The sequence below is a fragment of the Lethenteron reissneri genome, chromosome 27 (genome assembly GCF_015708825.2).
Source record: "Lethenteron reissneri isolate LAM-NWPU_2019-01 chromosome 27, ASM1570882v1, whole genome shotgun sequence".
In the NCBI taxonomy this organism is placed as follows: Eukaryota; Metazoa; Chordata; class Hyperoartia; order Petromyzontiformes; family Petromyzontidae; genus Lethenteron; species Lethenteron reissneri.
Window position 1 is genome coordinate 128887 of NC_083805.1, and position 4162 is coordinate 133048.

Genomic DNA, 4162 nt, shown 5'->3' on the forward strand with positions numbered 1-4162 from the left:
GTGTGCGTGGTGTGCGTGGTGTGCGTGGTGGTTCTGTGCGTGGTGTGCGTGGTGTGCGTGGTGTGCGTGGTGGTTCTGTGCGTGGTGTGCGTGGTGTGCGTGGGGTAGTTGCGGGGTGCGTGGTGTGCGTGGGGTAGTTGCGGGTGTGCGTGGTGTGCGTGGGGTAGTTGCGGGGTAGGTCAATGAAGCGAGCGATGTGGCTGATGGGAGCGAGCACTGTGGGTTAGACAGTGTAGATGGGTAACGTGGTTGTGTGGCGTGCGATTCGCTCCACCTGCCCGCTCCACCCCGCTCCACCACACTCCACCCCGCTCCACCCCGCTCCAGCCCGCTCCACCACGCTCCACCCCGCTCTTCTCTGCTCCACCTTCTCCCCGCGTCTCTCTCTGAGCCCCGTGATCCGCGGCCCTGATCCGCCCTGATCCGCGCCGCGCCGCGTGGAGGAGCCGCGCGCGCCCTGATTGCGCGGGGCTTTGCTGCGAGCTCGAGGTGAAGGGGGGTGCGCGGCAATGGGCGGTGGGGAGCGTGGGGGGATGTAAGGGGGTTAGAGGGGGGTTAGGGTGATGACTGATGATGTTCGTGGCCGCGAAGGCGCCTCTCGGCTCCTGGCAGCCAGGCCCTCGCGCCGATTAGACCCCACGCGGGACCCTAATACCCCCGCTCGCCGAGCGGCCACGCGGCGCGGGCTATCGGCCCAGGCATGATTATCTCCTGGACGACTCCCCCGCCCCCCCCCCCCCCGCATGCGAGACCCAGAGAGAGCCCGGGTGTGGAGTGGGAGCAGCGCTCGTTCCGCGCCCTCCCCGACCATCCCCGCCTTCCAAGCCCGACGCAAAGCAACGCAGAGCGCCCTGGTGCAGAAGGCAAGCACCGAGATGAATTAGCAGACAACGATTGAGTGCATAAAGAATTAATAATTGAGTACATTTGGTACGGGCGCTGTGGTTCACATCGCGCAGGAAGGCGCCACCGCTGCGTCTCACAGACACAGCCTGCGGTAATTTCAAAGAGGGGGGGGGGTGGCGATAATGCTGCTGTGTGGTCTACCCTAGGGGTACCCCCAGCGGTAGCTGCCCTGGTGTGGCGCAAGGCTATCATCAGGTAGGGAGTCGCTGTTGCCATTTCTCACAGCCAGCGGGAGTTGCACAGCAGCAGTCTGCCATCCAAATTGAGTAAATTGCGGTGTCATTTGCTTTCAATTTATCAAATGTGGACCATGACACTGGCACACAATGGCCTTCTCGTTTCGGAGGACGTCACGGGGTTCTTCAAAGTCCGCCGTTACGGAGACAGCTCGTAGTAGTATTTCGTGGTAACTACACTCGAAGCAGTGACCGGGGCGGCCTGGGATTAGAACCGCGAACCTCTGTAACAGGTGCCAGCTGTGCTTCCGCTGAACCACGTGACCGACAATCCGCCTCCGTATCTGTCCATCCACATAACAACATTCACGTCTTTTTTACAGGTCCCATCAGCCACACGCATCTGGCAATTCACCAGCATTAGTTCGAGCGAGCCGAAGTCTGCTGATGAAACGGTGAATGTCGAAACCGGTCCGGAGTTGGTTTGTGTTGAAGGAATGCTGTTGCAATGAGTGCTGTGTATGGGTGGGGCGAGTGGGGTGTATGAGTGATGGGTGAGTGGGGTGTGTGAGTGATGGGTGAGTGATGGGTGAGTGGGTGAGTGGGGTGTGTGAGTGATGGGTGAGTGATGGGTGAGTGGGTGAGTGGGGTGTGTGTGATGGGTGAGTGAGTGATGGGTGAGTGATGGGTGTGGGTGATGGTGAGTGGGGTGTGTGAGTGATGGGTGAGTGATGGGTGAGTGGGGTGAGTGGGGGTGTGAGTGATGGGTGAATGAGTGATTGGGGTGTGTGAGTGATGGGTGTGTGAGTGATGGGTGAGTGGGGTGTGTGAGTGATGGGTGAGTGATGAGTGAGTGGGGTGAGTGGGGTGTGTGAGTGATGGGTGAGTGAGTGATGGGTGAGTGATGGGTGAGTGAGTGAGTGAGTGAGTGATGGGTGAGTGATGGGTGAGTGGGATGAGTGATGGGTGAGTGAGTGATGGGTGAGTGATGGGTGAGTGGGTGAGTGAGTGGGGTGTGTGAGTGATGGGTGAGTGAGGTGTGAGTGATGGGTGAGTGAGTGATGGGTGAGTGGGGTGAGTTATGGGTGAGTGATGGGTGAGTGGGGTGTGTGAGTGATGGGTGAGTGGGATGTGTGAGTGATGGGTGAGTGAGTTAGTGATGAGTGAGTGGGGTGAGTGGAGTGTGTGAGTGATGGGTGAGTGAGTGAGTGAGTGATGGGTGAGTGATGGGTGAGTGAGTGATGGGTGAGTGATGGGTGAGTGATGGGTGAGTGGGATGAGTGAGTGATGGGTGAGTGGGGTGTGTGAGTGATGGGTGAGTGAGTGGTGTGAGTGGGGTGTGTGAGTGAGCGGGGTTAGTGGGGTGTGTGAGTGATGGGTGAGTGAGTGAGTGATGGTGAGTGATGGGTGAGTGAGTGATGGTGAGTGATGGGTGAGTGGGGTGTGTGAGTGATGGGTGAGTGATGGGTGAGTGATGGAGTGATGGGTGAGTGAGTGATGAGTGATGGTGAGTGATGGATGAGTGAGTGGGGTGTGTGAGTGATGGGTGAGTGGGGTGTGTGAGTGAGCGGGGTGAGTGGGGTGTGTGAGTGATGGGTGAGTGAGTGATGGGTGAGTGAGTGGGTGAGTGATGGGTGAGTGATGGGTGAGTGAGTGGGTGAGTGATGGGTGAGCGGGGTCTGTGGATGATGAGTGGGAGTCGGGTGGTGGCCACGGCGGTGCCAGCAGCCCTACCGGCAGATGGCGCCACCACCCTGGGGAGCCCCGTCGGAGCGACGCGCAGCTCCGATGAAGATTTGCGTGGCACGCGAGGGGGTGGGTGGCCAGTACCATGCCCGGCCGCCTGTATCTCCCCAGTGATGGTATTATTTACACATCGCATCAGGTACTCGTGTGAGGCTGAGTCGACCTAGGGGAGGCTTAGGAACGATTCATATAATCGGGACTTGTGGTTGGTGGCCGTGAGCATCGCACTCGGGTCGTGGAGTTCCAAGCGAAGCACGCGCTAACCGCATCACTGCCGCTCTCCACACGAACACTGGCACGCGTACTCGTCACACCAAGGCCGTAATTATAATATATATTGGGGGGGGACACTTGCTCAAAATGTCCCCCCCCCCAATATATTTCTATAAAATAGATTTCTGGTTATATTATTGTGGTTATGGTTGTACTTTATAAATCCCTCATCTCTGCCATTACATACAATGAAAGAAGAAAAGGTAAAAAAGAAAAAACAGAGCGATGTAATACAATACACTATTAGACATTATTGTAAAAAATACATTAAAAGTCCATCCTATGTGTTAGTTAATTTTTTAATATTATAGGTAGGAAATGGCAGGAAATGAGTTTTCAATTTAGATTTTTTTTTCTGGGGGGGGGACCCCAGACCGCCTGGAAGATTTGATCCCCCCCAATGTTGACTCCATTGCTACGGCCTTGCGTCACACACACACACAAAACACACACGTGCGCACACACACACGTGCGCACACACACACGTGCGCACACACACACACGTGCGTCACACACACGTGCGCACACACACGTGCGTCACACACACACACGTGCGCACACACACAAACACGTGCGCACACACACACAAACCCACACACGTGCGCACACACACACGTGCGCACACACACACACGTGCGTCACACACACGTGCGCACACACACGTGCGTCACACACACACACGCACACACACAAACACAAACACGTGCGCACACACACAAACACAAACACGTGCGCACACACACACACGTGCGCGCACACACACACACGTGCGCACACACACACGTGCGTCACAACACACACGTGCGCACACACACACACGTGCGCACACACACACAAACCCACACACGTGCGCACACTCACACACGTGCGCACACACACACACGTGCGCACACACACACGTGCGCGCACAACACACACGCGCGCACACACACACGTGCGCACACACACACACATGCGCACACATACACACATGCGCACACACACTCACACACGTGCGCACACGTGCGGCGACCTCTGGACGCGTCCCGCGCGCTGCTGCCCAATGCGCCACCGTGGCAACT